The 18,657-nt window shown below is 63.7% G+C and overlaps 1 long non-coding RNA gene across 1 annotated transcript; it reads left to right on the top strand.

Annotated features, from left to right (window-relative positions):
• Nucleotides 1-14,825: 14,825 nt before the first annotated feature.
• On the top strand, nucleotides 14,826-16,663 carry LOC128836562 (uncharacterized). The gene is made up of 3 exons (XR_008444805.1): nucleotides 14,826-15,254; nucleotides 15,660-15,803; nucleotides 16,351-16,663. It is a non-coding gene; the product is annotated as an uncharacterized LOC128836562 (long non-coding RNA).
• Nucleotides 16,664-18,657: the final 1,994 nt, after the last annotated feature.

The following is an 18,657-nucleotide window of genomic DNA, read 5'->3' as shown; positions in this document are numbered from 1 at the left end:
GGCAGGTGTGGTACTCAGCCGGGGGCCGGGGCCAGCACGGTGCTGGGCCGGCGGCCGGGGCCGGCGCAGTGCTGGGCTGGGGGCCGGGGCCAGCACGGTGCTGGGCGGGGGGCCTGCGCGGTGCTGGGCCGGGGGCCAGGCCAGGGGCTGGCGTGGTGCTCGGCCAGGGGCCGGCGCGGTGCTGGGCCGGGGGCCGTGCCAGGGGCGCGGGGCCGGGAGCCGGCGCGATTCTGGGCCGGCGGTGCGGGCACTTCGCCAGGGACCGGCACGGTGCTGGGCCAGGTGCCGGGCTGGGGGCCGGCACAGTGCTCAGCCGGGGGCCGTTGCGGTGCTGGGCCGGGGGCCGGGGCCGGTGCGGTGCTGAGCCGGGGTTCGGGGCCGACGCGGTGCTGAGCCGGGGTTCGGGGCCGATCGCGGTGCTGGGCCGGGGGCCGTGCCGGGGGCCGTGCCGGGGGCGCGGAGCCAGGGGCCGGCGCGGTGCTGGGCCGGTGGTGCGGGCACTTGGCCGGGGGCCAGCGCAGTGCTGGGCCGGGGGCCGGGGGCCAGCGCAGTGCTGGGCCGGGGGCCGGGGCCAGCGCGGTGCTGGGCCGAGGGCCGGGGCCAGCGCGGTGCTGGGCCGAGGGCCGGGGCCGGCGCGGTGCTGGGCCAGGGAACAGGGCCGGCGCGGTGCTGGGCCGGGGGCCGGGGCCGGCGCAGTGCTCGGCCGGGGGCCGGGGCCGGCACGGTGCTGGGCGGGGGCCGGCGCGGTGCTCGGCCGGGGACCGGGCCAGGGGCCGGCGCGGTGCTGGGCCGGGGGCCGGGGCCGGCACGATGCTGGGCGGTGGCCGGTGCGGTGCTCGGTGGGGGCCGGCGCGGTGCTGGGCCGGGGGCCGGGCCAGGGGCCGGCGTGGTGCTCGGCCAGGGGCCGGCGCGGTGCTGGGCCGGGGGCCGTGCCGGGGGACCGGGGGCCGACGCGGTGCTGGGCCGGTGGTGCGTGCCGGGGGCCAGCGCGGTGCTGAGCCGAGGGCCGGGGCTGGCGCGGTGCTGGGCCAGGGGCCGGCGCGGTGCTGGGCCGGGGGCCGTGCCGGGGGACCGGGGGCCGGCGCGATGCTGGGCCGGCGGTGCGGGCACTTCGCCGGGGACCGGTGCGGTGCTGGGCCGGGGGCCAGGCCAGGGGCAGGTGTGGTACTCAGCCGGGGGCCGGGGCCAGCACGGTGCTGGGCCGGCGGCCGGGGCCGGCGCAGTGCTGGGCTGGGGGCCGGGGCCAGCACGGTGCTGGGCGGGGGCCTGCGCGGTGCTGGGCCGGGGGCCAGGCCAGGGGCTGGCGTGGTGCTCGGCCAGGGGCCGGCGCGGTGCTGGGCCGGGGGCCGTGCCAGGGGCGCGGGGCCGGGAGCCGGCGCGATTCTGGGCCGGCGGTGCGGGCACTTCGCCAGGGACCGGCATGGTGCTGGGCCAGGTGCCGGGCTGGGGGCCGGCACAGTGCTCAGCCGGGGGCCGTTGCGGTGCTGGGCCGGGGGCCGGGGCCGGTGCGGTGCTGAGCCGGGGTTCGGGGCCGACGCGGTGCTCAGCCGGGGGCCGGCACGGTGCTGGGCCGGGGGCCGTGCCGGGGGCGCGGGGCCAGGGGCCGGCGCAGTGCTGGGCCGGTTGTGCGTGCCAGGGAAAGCGCGGTGCTGGGCCGGGGGCAGGGGCCGGCTCGGTGCTGGGCCGGGGGCCGGGGCCGGCACGGTGCTTGGCCAGGGACCAGGGCCGGCGCGGTGCTGGGCCAGGGGCCGGGGCCGGCACAGTGCTGGGCCGGGGGCTGGCGCGGTGTTGGGCCGGGGGCCGGTGCGGTGCTCGGCCGGGGGCCGGGCACTGGCGCGGGCACTCGGCCGGGGGCCAACGCGGTGCTCGGCCGGGGGCTGGCGCGGTGCTGCTCCGGGGGCTGGTGCGGTGCTGGGCCGGGGGCCGGTGCGGTGCTCGGCCGGGTGCTGGGCCGGGGGCCGGCACGGTGCTCGGCTGGGGGCTGGGGCCGGGGCCGGCGCGGTGCTGGGCGGGGGCTGGCGCGGTGCTGGGCCGGGGGCGCAGGCACTTGGCCGGGGGCCGGTGCGGTGCTCTGCCAGAGCTGGGGGCGCGGGCACTTGGCCGGGGGCTGGCGCGGTGCTGGGCGGGGGACCGGTGCGGTGCTCTGCCGGGGGCCGATCTCTCTTGGTGTTTCTACGGCTTTTGACACAGTCCCATGGGACATTCTCACAAGCGAACGAGGGAAATGTGGTCTAGATGTAATCAGTGAAATGTGAGTGCAGAGCTGGTTGAAAGCCCAGACTCCAAGAGCCCTTCTCCATGTCTGGCTGTCCAACGGAGAGGGGGTACCTAGTGGGTCCGGCAGGGATCAGTCCGGGGGCCGGTAGTATTCAATATTTTCCTTCAGGATTTGGAAAATGGAGTGGAGAGCATGCTTCTACAATTTGCAAATGACACCAAGCACTTTGGAGCACAGGATTGGAATTCAAAAGGCCCTTAACAAATTGGAGACTTGGTCTTCTTGAGCCAAAGTCCATGGCTGGGCCCCTCTCTCTAGACTGGGCTGAAGTGAAACCCCAGAGCCAAACCCTCCTCCTCCTGGGCAGTGCGCTTCCACCTTCAATGGGCAGATGCTGCTTAGCGCTGTCAGAGCAGCTTTTGCTGGGGGCTTCTCCCAGCACTTTCCAATAGTGGGAAAGTATGAAATCCCCGTTTGACTGCTGGGGACAGAGCCAGAGAGGGGGGAGCAACTTGCCCAAAGTCCCACAGGAAAAGGAAAACAACCATCAGTGGAACCAACAGGAAACCCAGCAATGGAACTCAGGAGTCCTGGCTCCCAGTCCCCTGGTCCAGTCACTCCAGCGGAGCACACTCCCTCTCAAAGGCAGGGGGAGCGGACATGAGGGCCTGGTTGTAATTGCCAGCTGTGGGAGGGAGCGTGCAGCAGTGGTTAGCGAAGGGGCTTGGAAAGAAGGCCTGCTGGGTCCCATTCATTCTTCTGACACTTGGTGTGACCCTGAGCCAGTAGCTTCCCCTCCCAGGGCTGGTTCTCATCAGTGGGGTTGGGGTCGCAGTCCCAACAGCCCAGGGGGGGTCGCAGTCCCGACAGCCCAGGAGGGTTGGGAGGCTCCAGGAAGGTGTGTAGAGTGCTGGGATGTCGGGATCCTGGACGCGCTGTCATCCCCGCACTAGGGCGGTGTTCTGCACCCCCTGCTGCTGGCCGAGTTTCTCCGTCCCTTGACAATAAGACAGACTCTTGTTTTCACAGCCAGTCGATCGCCCTGTGCCATCACCCTGCCTGCTTCCTGGGCAGGGTAACTCCTCAGCTCACCACCACCCTCTCCAGCCTGCCTTGGGCTTGGAGAGTGAGGAGAAGGGCGAGGGACGACCCTGAACATCCTCCATCCATCGCTCCGTCACCAGAGCAAGTGAGTGGCATTAGGGTTCCGCGGTGGCGTCCCCTGTCTGTCTGGGGAGAGGCAGAAAGAGGGGGAGAGAATCTCTCCCAAAGGAGATTGGATTTGCAAACAGCCCCCAGGACCGCCTCGCTCTCAGACCGGGAAGGGGCTTCTTCAGAGCCGTCTCCAGTGTGTTTGGCAAGGTCCCAGCAATGGGGCTCCCAGCCCTTCCCTTGTGGGAGACTGTTCCCCAGGCTGAGAGTCTGTGAGCTGGGCCAGACCCGGTGAGCTGCTGAGCATGGAAATCAATGAGAACCGAGGGGGCCCTGGCCTTGCTATGCCTAGGGACTTTGAAGTGGGGAATGGTTTCCCAGGAGAAGTCCGGACTCCTGGGTTCAGGGCCGGCTTTAGCAAGTGCGGGGCTCGATTCCTGGGGCGGCACTTCGGATTGCCAGCTGGGGGAGGTGGCCCCGCAGGGCTGCCGCGCTCTGGACAGCACTCTGGCCAGGAATGCAGGGCCATGGGGCTTGCCGCAGTCCAGCCGACGGTCCGGCCGGGGTCGTGGAGCTGCAGGGCTGCTGCGGTCCGGCTGGGGCTGCGGGGCCGCTGGGCTGGCCGGAGTTGCAGCCAGGGTCGCAGGGCCGTGGGGCAGCCACGCTCTGGCCGGAGCTCCAGCTGGGGTCGCGGAGCTGCCGTGGTCCGGCCGGAGCTCCAGCCAGGAGAGCGGGACTGCAGGGCTGGCTGCGCTCCGCTGGAGCTCCAGCCGGGGTCATGGGGTCACAGGGCTGCCGCGCTCCGGCTTGGGTCGCGGGGCCACGGGGATGCCACGCTCTGCCGGAGCTCCAGCCAGGGTCATGGGGTCACAGGGCTGCCGCGCTCCGGCCTGGGTCGCAAGGCTGCCATGCTCCGCCGAAGCTCCAGCCAGGAGAGAGGGGCCGCGAGGCTGGCCAGAGCTTCAGCCAGGGTCGCAGGGCCGTGGGGCAGCCATGTTCTGGCCGGAGCTCCAGCCGGGGTCGCGGAGCTGCCGTGGTCCGGCCGGAGCTCCAGCCAGGAGAGTGGGGCTGCAGGGCTGGCCGCGCTCCGCCAGAGCTCCAGCCGCGGTCACGGGGTCACAGGGCTGCCGCGCTCCGGCCTGGGTTGCGGGGCCACAGAGCTGCCACGCTCCGACGGAGCTCTGGCCAGGGGAGTGGGGCCCCCGAAGACGACTGCCGCCGGGGTGAGTGCGCGGGGCCCTCTTAGGCGCGGGGCCTGATTCTGGGGAATCGGGCGAATCGGCCTAAAGCCGGCCCTGCCTGGGTTCTGTTCCTTCTCTAGCCTGGGCGGGAGGTGTGGGGGTGTGAGTGTGGTCTGGGGTCACAGGAGGGAGCTGCTTGTCCAAAGTGACCAGTTTCTTTGTGACTGACCCCAGTGCTCGAAAAGGACGAGACTCCCCGGTTCTTGCAGCCCCAGGGATGACGAGGGGGAGCGTTGAGGGGGAGCAGATCATGCAATGAACTCCTGCCAGTGTGTGTAGCTTGCCCTCCCTGCACCCCTGTGGGGGGAGCAGGAGCTGCTCCGGCTGGGGCAGGGATGGGGAGGGACCAAACAGGCTGGTTAGTGAGAGGCTGCCTTGACCCCAGACTCACACCTGCTCCCCGCTGGGTTCCAGGATGGCCAGGCTCCTGAGGAGGTTCAGGAAGAAGGCTCTGCAGGTGGCCCCAGAGCCTGAGGGAAGCAGCCACCATCTTCCCCAGGAGCGAAGCGGCCCCTCCGTCCCCACTGGAGGGGAAGAAGCTCCCGGCCGTGCCAGGAGGTGGAAGCGCCCAGCCTTCTGGCGGAGGAAACCCACTCCCGGCACAGGCGCCGAGGTGGGAGCATCACCTCCCAGGCCAAAATGGAGCTGGGCCAGGCTGCGTCTGGGCCGGCAGGACCCAGCCCAGGGGTGGAACCGGGCAGGGTGGCTCTGGGGCTTGTTGTTGTGTGGGCAGCAGCGGCCCCAGGCGCCCAGCCCCAACTTCCAGCAGGGTGCATCGCCCTGCTCAGTCAGTGAGGACCTTCCAGCCTCCCCCGGGCAGGAGGTGGAGGATCCCTCTGCCAGCCCCAGCAGCTCGGGCCGCTCCCCATCCGACAGCAGCAGTGCCTGCGACTCGGACAGCAGCCTGGCCGACGGACGCGTCTGCTTCGTTCCAGGTGAGGAGCCAGGCTGGGTTCCGGGAGGGGTGAGAAGGGGGCTGTGAACACCCTGGGCCCAGGCCCTCGAGCAGTGCTATGGGGGCGGGTCTCCAGCCCAGGGGTCTGGCCTGAGCCATGTGAACCCCACAGACACTAGATGCTGCCACTTTGGTCCTTGGTGCTCCATTGGGCGGGGGTGGGGGGAGGCACCTCCCAGGGAGTCCAGGACAGTGGGGAGGGTCTCTTTGCTATGGGCTCCTGAAGGAGTTGGGGGCTGATGCCACCACTGAGAGGGGGGAGTGTGAGGCCCAATCTGCCTTATGTCCCGGAGGTGGGAAGGGGACACATTGTCCCACCATGCCCCTGTCCTTCCCCCGCGTGGCAGCAGGAGTCACCTTGTCCCCTTCTCTCCCTGGTGCAGCGTCCGCCAGGGACTCCGAGGACGACGAGGAGAAAGAACAACGGGTAGACTTGGTAACGGAGGAGGCTGCTCTCATGAACATCCGAGAGCAGCTCCATGCCCGAGAAAAGGTACAAACGTTCCCCAGCTGTGCTGGAACTGAGATTGTCCTGCTCCTTCCCAGCATCCTGACCCCCTGCAGAAGGTCTTGGCCCTAATCGGGACCTTTCTCCTTCATGATCTGGGACCCCCAAGATGGGGGTGTTTGTCACACACCAGCCGGGGTCTCCTCCCCCCACAGGCACTGTCCCAGTTCCTGACCCTGATTGTGGAGGAGTCGTGGGTGATTTGAACAATAGGCAGGTCCCCACTATCCCCCATTCAGGTCTAAGTCCTGCAGCTGGTGTGGCTGGGGCAGGGAGGTCCCTGGCTAACTGGCTCTCTCTCCCCTAACCCCACTCCTGGTGGATGCAGGACGAGGCGCAGCAGCTCGAGTTCCTGCACGCCATCTACCCCGCGTGCCTCGCTGCCCAGCAGAGAGGGGAGGACACATTGGAGCCGCACTGCTCGAAGGCGGCTGTGGTGGAGAGGATTGTGGTGAGTGAGACACGGCGCCCGGCAGCTGGAGGGTGGACAGAGACATGGAAGAGGCAGGGGTCTCCCCGGGTCGATGTTTGGGGGATGGCTGGTGCTGGAGGGCAGCTCAGGGCAGGGATTGCTGGGGCTGAAGATTGGGGAGAGGAGACGGGAGAACTAGTGGGCAGGAATCGGAGGAGCGGGAGGCAGCTGGGGGGATCCTGCTGGCTGTGTAATCTCCTCCTTGGGGAGTGTCCGTGAGGCCCGAATCTCACACGCTCCTTTGTCTCCTTTCCATCTCACAGGAGCTCATTGAGGAGCTTCCTCCTAACTCCCCACCCGACGCCGTCCTGGCCAACTCTCTCGTTGCTGTGGCCAACCTCAGGTACCGAGACCCTCCCGCCCGGTTCCCCAAACCCCGGTGCTGCTCAGGCCCGTGGCTGGGAGTCACTGCCCCTCCCACTCCCAGGTCACCTCCCAAGGGGGGCTCCTCTGGCAGAGGTGGGGGGAAGGGTCACTCCCACTCCTGGCTGCTCTGTTCTTTGCACTCCAGTCACATTGCAATGGCTTTGGGGAGAGGCTGACTCCCAGGATCAGATACAGGAGGGGCAGCAGGGTCCAGGGAACAGGCGCCATTCCTGCCCTGCCACTGTCGGTCTGGGACATTCCCTGGCTCGGTGCCTCAGTTTCCATTCTCGCCAGCCTCTGCCAACGTCCGTGTTGGTGCCAGTCCCACCCCCGCACTGCACAGTCTAATACCGGCTCCTCTCTCTTGCCAGCACCATGACACCTGCCCTGGAGCCGGAGCTGGAGACCCACCTCCTCCGAGCCACGCTGCACGCCGTGTTCACCCTGGGCACGCAGACGGACACCAACCAAGTCCAGGTAGATCAGCCAGCTGTTATCCTGCCCGAATCCTTGCTAATTGCCTGCAGTGGGATGTGAATGAGAGAGGCCAGGATATGTGTTTGGGGGTCTCACCAGTGCTTCCCAGAGACTCCTCTTCCCATCCTGTGGCAGGTGTAGCCCCAGTTTCCCTAACTCTGACCCATGGCTCTCCCTTGCTTTGCAGGATCTGCATAGGGTCATACCAGACCTCCTGGACGCCATGCTGGGGAACCTGCTAGAAAAGACCCCAGACACGGACAAGCTCCACTACATCTTGGAGGTGAGCCCGATGAGGGGGTGGGGGCAATTTTACCTTAACTCTTAGATCCATTTTCCAGTCTGTCCTCCTAGCTGGGCCCCCAGTGGCCGTCCTTGGTCAGGGCAGTCAGTGCAATGCAGGGTCAGGCCCTTCCTCCTTGAAGGACAGAGGAAGGAGCTGGGACTTCAAGCCAGAGCTCTGCCTGGTTGTGTCGAGCACTAACCACAGGGCCCCCGGCTGGCTTGGGGAGTGAGAGTCTGAACCCCTCCTGGGAGATCCAGAAGATGGTCCTCAGAGAAGAGCCACAGCCTCATTCCCAGAGAAACAGGAGGGCCCCAGAGAATCAGCCCTTGTCTCTGACGGGCCCCGAGATTCCTGGGGGGATTGTGCTCACACTCAGTCCCTTCACCCAGCCAAGGACTTGAGAACCAGGGATGGGGGAGGGGTCTGTCTCCTTCCTGGGGAGCTGTTCAGGAATCAGCAGTTCAGGGAGGATGGGACCAACCCTGACACCGAGCATTGTCCCAATCTAGAGAGACAATGACAAGCTGTGACCTGCAGGATACAAGTATCGTCCTGGGGGCAAGAGTCCCCTTCTAAATCTCTGCGGTCAATGAATCAGATATTCCACCCCCACCGCATGCAATGTCTCAGCCCCCTTGGGATGGGGGGGGCCATTAGCACTACACATGCACCCCCTCATCAATCCTGAGCTGCCTCCTTTCCCCACAGCACATTAACTACTGGACCGTGTCCAGGGTGCCACGAGAGAGAGCCAGGGCCATCAGGAGCAGCGCGGCCCTGCTCACGTCCGTCATCTCCCTCCCTGACTTTGACGTAAGTGGCCTCTGAGCCCAGCTTCCTGACTCCAGGCGTAGGGGGGCCGGTTCCAACGGGCTGGAGGATCTGCTGCTGCAGGGGCTGTGGGCTAGGAGTGTTCCTCTTGGGGAGGCAGAGTCAGAGCAGAGAATGAGCCTGGCTTGAGTCAAGTTCTTCTTGTCCTGGTTAAGTGGCGACTCTCGCTTGTAAGGGGAGCAGGCTCCAGGTTCTTGCCTTCTTGTCATCCTGGAGCAGCTGGGGAAGCAAATCCTCCTGGAGGGCCCTGCCCACATCTGTCCTCCGGGCTCCCTCGCGGGCAGAGATAACTAAGGATTCAGCTCTAGCTCCTATCCTCTAGCATCTCCTGCAGAGGGGCTGAGGGGAAGGAGAGTCCTGGCCCAGGCAGGGACTGGGAGCTGACAGGAAAATGCTGATGGAGTCCCCTCTCCCTCTCCCTTCCATTAGAACTCAGCCGAATTCCCCAGGATGGGCCACCACGTGGCCCAGCTGGCTCTGTCCATCAGTGACCCAGACGAGGACATCAGCCGGCAGGCCAGGGAGGGGGTTTACCGGCTCTACCAGCTCCTGCTGCGCCAGAGGGGTAAGGAACCCGGCTAGACGAGTGAGACTGGGACCCCAGCCAATTTCTCTCCGAGTGACCCCGGCTGGCGGATCAGTCTCTCTCTATCTCTTTCTGTGTTCTCCACCACCCCCGCAGTTCTGCTGGGCTCTGCCCACCGTGCAGCCACCAATGGGATTGGAAGGACACAAGCCCTGCAACCAGAATGACCAATGTGTATGTGTCTCTCTCTTTCCCAGAGCTGACCATCCGTGAGGTCGAAGACCTTTGGTGCTGGGACTGGCACGAGGACAGCCAGCTCCTCGGCTATAAGAACACCGCCAGGGTCGGGGAGGTAAGGACACTCTGCCAGGGCACGGCACAGCTCTGCCTCCTGGAGCCACGCGACGGAGTTGCCGTTCTAGGCCAGGATTTGGAGCCTGGTTCGGGGCAATCTGCTGAAGCCTCACATCTGGTTGGTTTCAGGTTTTTGGCAAATTCTTCTCGGAGGGGCAGAGAAGATTCTTCCTGCAGACAGCAGTGCTGGCCATGCACGACCCCCTGCTGCGTGTCAGCCAGGCTGGGCTGCTCCTCACTTACTCCCTCCTGGGGCAAACCGAGCAGCTGATGGGGAGCACGGTGAGCAGCTGCATTAGACTCAGGAGATTGGGGCGGGGCCCAGGCCTCATTCCCATCCTCTGGCCATTCTCCGGCCTGGCAGCAAGGCGACTGGTGGGGAATGAGAGTGAGAGCAGGTGCTCCTGGGAAGGGAGATGAATTCACCTCCATGAGCAGGAGGGAGGAGGTTGTCCCCGGAGCAGTTCCAGCCCAGCTCGTTAGCAAGGCTAATGAATGACAAGCATTGCCTCAGCACGGACTTCTGTTCTTGGGAAGGGCAGCAGAGTCCTCTACGTGCCCTCTGCGAGCCTCTCCTGTCACCCGCGCCACCTCCCAGAGTTGTTCCCGTCACTGGCAGCCTGGGAGGCCAAGGACTGAGGGGTGATGGCGACTGACCGGGCAGTTCTGAGGCACATGGGCGGGGGAAGCTCGTCCTGCTGCCGGCAGGGCTGGACTCGCTCTAGAGAGAACGGGAGGATTCACTCAGCAGGGGCTGCTGATCTGCCCCATTCACCAGGGCTGCCATCCTGCGGCTTCAGCCTCAGTGGCTGGGATAACTTGGGGAAAGGTCTCAAGCTCCCCACATCCCACTTCACTGCTGCCAGAATCCCTCCCCCCGCCCCGCTAGAGCCCCCTCCCTGCCCAACCTGGGTGGGGGTGGAGGAGAGGGGTCAGAGAACTTGAGCTGTGGATTGGAGGTGGAACAGCTGTCAGGGGCACTGGGTGGGAGGTGGCAGGAGCTCCCCCTACAAGGAGGTTGTTGGCACTGGAGGTCCCTTGAAAGGAAAACAAGACTCCATTCTGGGGGTCAGGAGGGGGACTTCATCCCTCAGAGGTGCGCGGGTGCTGGGTGGAAATGCTGCTGGTCCCAGGGGCCCTTAATTCCCCCTGATTCCACGGGGGCATCTGAGTCTCTGACAGGTCCTCGTTCCCTTGCAGCACGAGGTCGTCACGGCCAAAATAATGAACGAACTTCACATCATCCGGCACTTGCGCCAAGTGCCGGAGGCGCTGCAGGAATTCTGCCTCCAAGGCCACCAGCAACTCCTGCTCCCTCTAAACGGGGAGTGTGGTGAGACTGAGCGGCCTCCCTCCGAGCAGGAGAGCGAGGGCCCCTCTACACACCCCTTAGAGGGCAGAGCCTATATCGCCCCACCCCCCTTGCCTGTTGGCTGGCCACCGGGGCCTCTGGTAGACTCTGTTTCAGCTGAGCGGCCTCCCTCCGAGCAGGAGAACGAGGGCCCCTCTACACGCCCCTTGGATGGCAGAGCCTATATCGCCCCACCCCCCTCGCCTGTTGGCTGGCCACCGGGGCCTCTGGTAGACTCTGTTTCAACTGAGCGGCCTCCCTCCGAGGGGGAGAGCGAGGGCCCCCCTACACGCCCCTTGGAGGGCGGAGCCTATATCGCCCCGCCCCCCTCGCCATAAGGACCGGGGCGTGGGGTCGGAAATATAAAAGGCCGGCCCTTCACCACAGTTGGGGGACAGCCTGCAACAGAGGAGGACACTTGGCCTGTTCTCCAGAGGCCCCTAACCCTAACCCCAGACATGGACGAGGACTGGCCCGGAGTACCCGCTCTGGTTTACCCCAAGGAGCCGGAAGAGGCCTGGAGGCCGCAGGTACCAAACCCCGGGGAGGCAGGAAGTAGCCCAGGGGCAGCCCGGGAGCTGCTGGCTGCAGAGCCCGGCGCGGCTCAGTCGGCGTGTTGCGGCTGGATCCCCGCCAACGCAGGGGCAACCAATCCTGCCCCTGCCAGCGCCTTGGGCTGGGACGCGGGGGAGGAGGGTGGGACCGCGTCCCCCTGCCACCCCACCCCGGGTGGCTGACCCCCTACACGGTGCAAGGAGGCTGTAGCCCAGGACAGGAACTGTTTGTTGGCTGGCCACCAGGGCCCCGCCCAGGCTAGAGCCAGCCCTGTCAAGTCTGTCTGTTTGCTGGCTACCAGGGTTCCACCCAGGCCAGGGCCCGCCCTTGAAGTCTGGTTGTTTGTGGGGTGCTTGGGCCCCGCCCAGGCCTGAGCCACCCCCGATACAGTGTGTTGAGGGGCTGACCACTTGAGCGACCTCAGCCCAGCAGCGCCGGCTCTACCATTTTTGCTGCCCCAAGCAAAAAAAAAATACAACAACGCTCAGACTGCCAAAGTGAGCAAAAAGAAAACCAAAAAACCCCCAACCACTTAGACTGCTGCCACCCGAACTGCCGAAGCAGAAAAAAAACAACAACAATGCTCGGACTGCCGCCGCCCGAACAGCTGAAGTGCAAAAAACAAAAAAGTTGCCCGGCCTGTGCTGCCCCAAGAATGGACGGAATCCTGATCGCTGAGGTCGGGCGGCTGCTCCACCCCCATGCAAGAGGGCGCTAGAGTAGGCCAGAGCAGCTGCAGAGGCTTGTAGCCAATCAGAGAAGGGCCAACTGAGAGCCAATCAGGTCCGAGATTAGAGCCAGCCAATCAGGGCTAAGCTAGGCCCTATATAAAGGCTGCCCAGGCAAGCAGCAGGCAGTATCCCCCAGACCTTCATGGGAGAAGGTCTGTCCTCAGAGCAGGAGACCAGCATCTCCAAAAGAGCAGTGCTGGGCAGGCTCAAGGGAGCATACTACAGCTCCGGCCCAAGACCTGCCAGACTGCAGGCCCTGATAGAAAGGGCCTAGAGGAGATGTGGCCCAGGGACAGTTGGACAAGGGGAGAGCAGGGAGACTGCCACTAGAGGATCCCTGGGTTTGGACCCAGGATAGTTGGTGGGCCTGGGTCCCCCCGTTCCCTCTTGTACTGCACCTGGCCATGTGGTGGCTGAGTCAAACTGCACCCGGCCCTTGAGACAAGGGGCTAGACTTTGGGGGTTTTGGTTGGCCACTGAGGCAGGTGCAAGGACTGTTGCTAACCTGCTTCCCCCCTCCCCACCGGAAGGAGATGAGGATGGATTAGGGGGCACTGCTGGAGGGAAGTGGCCTGAAGAAGGACACAGTCAAGCAGACTAGGCAGATTGTGCCACATGGAGAGACCAAAATGGTGGAGAAAAGAGACTTCTATTGGAGGGCCTGGGTGGCTCGGCTTGCCGAACAGCAGAGGGAGTTGTTCTGGCTGCTGTGGAGGTCGGCACCCAGACCAAACAAGAGATCCGGCACCGAGGGCGAGAGGCCAGGAACGCTGAACTGCTTCGCCTGTAGGTGACAGGGACACTAAAGGAAGGAGTGTCCCTCCTGGGAGGGGGCAGAGAGGCCCCACCCAGAAAAGGCACCCCCTGTGAGAGTAACAGGAGGGCCCCCAGCTTGTTGGGTCTATGGGGAGCCACGGCACCTGAAGAGAGAGTGCCCCTACAGGACTCCCAAGGCCCGGGCCAGCCCAGAAGGAAGGGCTAGGGCCCAAACAAGCAGGAGTAGGGATGTGGCAGGGGGAAGACCCAGAAAGTGCTTCCACTGCCACCAACGGGGACACTTAAAGAGGCACTGCCCCCTGAGGCAGAAAGGGGGAGTGTCTGAAACAAGGGCTCGGTCAGAGACCAGCCACAGAGAAGAGGTGGTGAAGACGGAGGCCCCTAGAGAGAAAGGGGCTGGGGCAGATAGGCCCCACCGAAATGAGGGAACCCACATAGGAGCCAGGAGGGCCCATGTGGGAACCCAAAGAGAAGTAGGAACCCACATAGGACCAGGGCGTTCTACAGTGGGAACCCAGACCCTACAGCTGGGAAGCAGCTGGCTCCAGACTTTGGAGGGCCTGCGAGAGGAAAGGGATGCCCTGCAGGCCCCACTACAAAGGAAGCTGGGGCGATAGGGACCCCTTTCCTCCCCTCCCCCGTGAGCATTTTTTAAGGGGGAGGGTTTGTGGTGGGACGGCTGCCCCACCCCCATGTGAGAGGGAACTAGAGTAGGCCAGAATGGCTGTGCAAGCTATCAGCCAATCACGGAAGGGCCTACTGAGAGCCAATCAGGGCCTAGATTAGAGCCAGCCAATCAGGGCTAGGCTAGGCCCTATATAATGGCTGCCCAGGAGAGCAGCAGGTAGTCTGTCCCAGAATTTCATGGGGGAAGGTCTGTCTCCAGAACAGGAGACCAGCATCTCGGGCTGGGCAGTACTGCATCTGGCCATCCGGTGGCCGAGACAAATTGTAACCGGCCCTTGAGACAAGGGGCTAGACTTTGGGGGTTGCGGTTGGCCACCGAGGCAGGTGCAAGGACTGTTGCTAACCCCTGCCCCTGGAATGGGGTGAGGATGGACTAGTGGACACTGCTGGAGGGGCAGTGGCCTGAAGGGCAGTGTCAAGCGGTGAGCAACGCGGCTCCAGATGCCAATGGAGGACAAGAGACGGATGGGATGCTGCCAGCAGAGGGCGTTCCCCATCAACTGAGCTAATTCCCAGAGCGACCAGCGGGAGGCGCCATGCTGGTGAGTCCCAACCCCGTCAAAACCGCCCAGCCCTATTGTGGGCCCACTGCTACCCTGCAGACTCTGGTCCAGATCAGACTGGGCCAGCTGGAGTGGCCTCCCTCTGATTGGGGGAGCGAGAAGGGGAAATGGAGCCCCCTGGCACTCACAGAAACTCTCTCTCTCTGTGGAGCAGGGTTCTTCCCTCTGCCCCCCAAATTCCTTCATATGGGGCAGGACCTCTTTCCTTTGCACCCACTCCCCTGTCTACCCCCCCCCATTCCCGCTGCGCCCAGGCAGAGCTCTCCCTGCCCCATATGGTCCAGAAAAGCCCTTGTGTCAGGGCCACAGCCCCACTGGAGCTCGGAAAGCTCCACTTTTGAGGAGGTGGGGGTGGGACAGAGGCTCAGGGCTAGCTTCACCTCCTGCCCTTTATTCTCCCCTTGGCCCTTCTATGGGGTCTCTGGGTGTGACAGGAATAGGAGCCTCCTTCCAGCTGTCTTCCAGGCCCTGGGATCTGGCACAGCCTCCCAGACGGGCGCTTCCTGTAGCTGAGCCACGTCAGGGAGCAGTGGGGAACAGGTCACCTCGTCCCAGCAATGCCGGCTCTCAAAGAGGCTTAGATGGAAGATCCCAGTCCCTCATGGAGGTAAGAGCCATTTACTCTTTGGGGTGTGTGGGTCTCTTGGGGGAGAAATGGCATCCCCGATGCATAGCCTGGCTGGGAGCTTTCCCTGTTCCTGGATCCCAGCCCTGGTACAGAGCCCTGTTTCTCATCATGATATCCTCCTTTTATTCTCAGAGGCGGTGTCCAGGATCCTGGAGACTGTTTCCTGCTGCAGGAGGTTTGAGCGGGGAGAGATCACTCACTGTCACGACCCAGGGGTCTCCAACCCGGGTCTGCAGGGTTCATGGGAGCAGCCACACTCCAACCCTCCACCTGGAAGCCTGCTGAAAATTGCTTACCTCAGACCCATGAAGTTCCGCCCCAGTTTGAGGCTCCACTCCTGAGGTCCTATTGGAGGAGTCCCAGGAAAGCTCCCTGGCCCTGCGTAAGACAGCAGCAGGAACACGAAGCTGACTGAACACCAGGCCTGCTCCCGGTTCTGGACCGTGCATTGCCTGGTTCTGCTGCCGCTCCCCTGGCTTGATTTCCTGGCATCTGAGTTGTGGTGGTGATCACAAGTTTGTCTTTTGCTGTTGATCTTCCAGTCTCCTGACCTGGCTGACTCTCCACTCCTGTCATGTGAGTGTGGACTCTGGCTCTGACCAGTAGGTCTGGCTGCCCTTGACCCAGCCGTGACATGGACTTTGGTACAACTTCTCCAATGCCCCTTTCTGATCTCCAGCAAGATACACAAGTCCCTTGGCTCCCAAAGTCCCAGTTGCCCGCTATTCAAGGGCTGAGGGGTAGTGCTTGTATTGCCCCACCCCAGCTGCTTTTCCTAGGGGAATCTCCCTAGACCCGAGGAGAAATCTGCTCTTTTCTTAGGATCAGTCCCACCCTGGCCTCAGCTCGGCTACTTTGTTGACCTGGGGTCAGGCACCACTTTTGAAGCCCTTAGCGTGGGGGTGGAGGTGGGAGCAGAGGCTGAAGCTCCAGCAGTTTCCACCAAGGAACACCCGCCCTGTCTTTCTATGGCCTGACTAGGGCTCCCCATCCATCCTGGAGCTGAACACCAGATGGGAGCTGATGGATTGTCCTTGGTGGGCCATCTTCTTGTGTCTGATGAGAGGGCCAGGAGCAGATGCAACACGCCTGGCCAGGACCGGGCTAAACAGCCTGTAATGCTAGGTGAGTCAAACCATGGCCACAATACAGACCCCCTAGGCATCCATGGGGACTGAATCTGGGCCCTTCACTACGAAGAGCACAACTCGTTCCAACTTGAGTCATGACGCTGGTGACCCCTGCCAGCCCCTCTGAGGGGGGTCAGTATTATCCCTGTTCGCTGGGGCATAGGGATAGAAGGCAACTGGCTGCAAGGTCACACATGACGTCCCTGACAGAGGCAGGAGGGAAGTGTGGGACTGAAACCAGTCCAGCTCCAACCACTAGACTCCACCCATTTCCAAAGTCAGAGAACCCAGGAGCCCTGACTCTGACACTAGGCCTTAAATGACAAGACCAACCTCCCTCCCACTCAGGAAGCCATAGAAGGGTCCATCTGCTGAGCTCCCTTGGCAATGCCGCTGTCCGAGACCATGGCTAGTGGGTGCCAAGTGCCTGAGCAGGGAACTCCTTGAGAGCCTCCTAGAGACTCGCAGGTGTTTGACTGTGACCCTCAGGGAGCCGTGGCAAGAGACTCTCCGGCTCTAACAAAGGGTTTCTGTTCTCCTAGACAGTCAGCCCGTGAGGCCAGTTTGCAGAATGTGGAAGAGCCCTTTGGCGAGGCGTTGGAGGATTCACCATGAAGGTGGCAGCAGCCGCAGTGCCTGGGGTCCCCATGGGCCAAGCCTCCACTCCTGACACTCCAGGCTAATCTCCCCCTGCTCTCAGTGGGGCTTGGCTTTAGCTGCTGGGCCTGTGAGCCTAGACCAGGCGTCTCAAACTCCAATGACCACGAGGGCTGCATGAGGACTAGCTCATTGGCCCGAGGGCCGCATCACTGACACCCCTCCCCCCTCGCTGCCCGAGGGCCTGCCCCCAGAGGGGGCAGGAGGGGTGTGGCAGGGGCTCAGGGCGGGAGTTGAGGTGCAGGGGGCTCAGGGCAGGGAGTTGGAGGGGTGAGGCAGGGGGTGCAGAGTGCAGTAGGGGGCTCTGGGCAGGGGGTTGGGGTGTGGGGTGCAGTAGGGGTGAGGGGTTCAGACAGGGGGCTCAGGGTAGGGAGTTAGGGTGCAGAAAGGGTGTGGGATGTGGCTGGAGGCTGAGGGCAGGGAGTTGGGGTGCAGAAGGGGGTTGAGGTGCAGGCAGGGGGCTCAGGGCAGGGGGTTGGAGTGTGGGATGCAGGCGGGAGTGCGAGGTGTGGCAGAGGGTTGGGGTGCAGGCAGGGGGCTCAGGGCAGGGGGTTGGGGTGTGGGGTGCAGGCGGGAGTGCAAGGTGTGGCAGAGCATTGGGGTGCAGCAGGGGGTTGAGGTGCAGGCAGGGGGCTCAGGGCAGGGAGTTGGAGGGGTGAGGTAGGGGGTTGGGGTGCAGGCAGGAGGTTCAGGGCAAGGGGTTGGGGTGTGGGGTGCAGGAGGGAGTGCGAGGTGTGGCAGAGGGTTGGGGTGCAGGCAGGGGGCTCAGGGCAGGGGGTTGGGGTGCAGGATGGCATTGGGCTGCGGCCTGGAGCCGCTTACCTAGAGAAATAGCCCCGCAGGCCGCGTGTTGGAGACCCCTGGCCTAGGCCGAGCACTCAGGGATTTCCATCAGCCTGCTCAATGGCGAATGCAGCCACCCAAAGAAGGGAAGAAGAATGGAAGTGAGAGTAAAGCTGGACCATCCGCTGAGCTGCTGCAATCAAGTGAGCAGAGCCGGGGAGAGAAGAGGGAGAACTCGAAGGTGGCTGGCGGCAGTAGGGAGGAGAAGCAGTGCGGGAGCCAGGAGAGGAGAAATAAATAGTTCATGACAAATGCTGCCGGCTCTCTTGTGTGGTGAAGGGTTGAAAAGGGGTCTCTTTACTATCAGGCTAAACTTTCAAATAGCTGTGTATGGGGCGGGGGGTCTATAAAGGTAAGAGGTCACTCTAGGGGCTTGAAGTCCCAGATTCTGGGGCTATTGCCTCCTTCAACCAGCTGATCTCAACCCAGCAACTCCCTCAGGTGGTAGCAGTAGTGAGCGCTTGTCCTCCTTTTCTGGACTAGCCACCAGAAAAAGGACACGATCCATGTGGCCAAGGAAAGAGAGAGGCAGTGTTGCCTGTTACCATGGCTCCTGTGGGGGAGCACGGCAGGTTACGCTGGACTAGGTAGGAGCCACATGTCTCCAAACTTGCACCTCCCGAGGCTGTAGAGACTTCGCTCCCGATCCCAGAGCGTCCTCAGAGTCCTAAATCACCAGATGGATTCTGGCCTCTCCCCCCACCTCAGCAGTCCAGAAAAAGTGATTTGTAGACATGTTCTGTGTCCTCTCCTGCCACACTCCCCTGTTGGCAACTAATGCAGTCACAGAGTCCAGGCTCGGTGACAGGCATTGCTCTGGGCTGGGACAAGCAGGAGGACATGAGCTGCAATGGATCCCCCTGTGCGTGGGCTGAATGGGCAACCTCTCTCCTGCCATCTCTGCTTTCCAGCCCACAGGCAGTAAGGAGAAGGTGATGCACTTACCCCAAAGGTGGGGGTGGGAAGAAGCAGAGTGAAGAGGAGATCAGAGCGCCATCCCATAGCATTCCTCCTAGAGTCTCTCCAACCACCACCTGGCTCCTTCCTGCCATAGGCCGCGGCCCTAGGTTCCACAGGGACTTTCTGAATTAACCCTCTAGAAAGCTGCCTCTGGCTTCCTACAAGCTCTCACACGGCCCTGTCACGGGAGGTAAGGAATAAGGTCCTGCCTCCCCCAACTGCTCGGGGGAATCCTCTCTGAGAATCAGTGCAGGGCTTTATGCAGCTCAACAAACAGATCCCTTTGTGTGGTGGTGTCAAGAACCTGCACCCCCCGCTTGGCAGCTCTTTTTAGAGCAACATGAACTCCCCCAGGGATTTCTGCCCTAAATGCTCCAGGCCTGAGGGAA

Source organism: Malaclemys terrapin, chromosome 4, assembly GCF_027887155.1.
Source record: "Malaclemys terrapin pileata isolate rMalTer1 chromosome 4, rMalTer1.hap1, whole genome shotgun sequence".
Lineage (NCBI taxonomy): Eukaryota > Metazoa > Chordata > Testudines > Emydidae > Malaclemys > Malaclemys terrapin.
The sequence above is the reverse complement of the archived record's forward strand: the minus strand, read 5'-3'. Positions and strand labels throughout refer to the sequence as shown.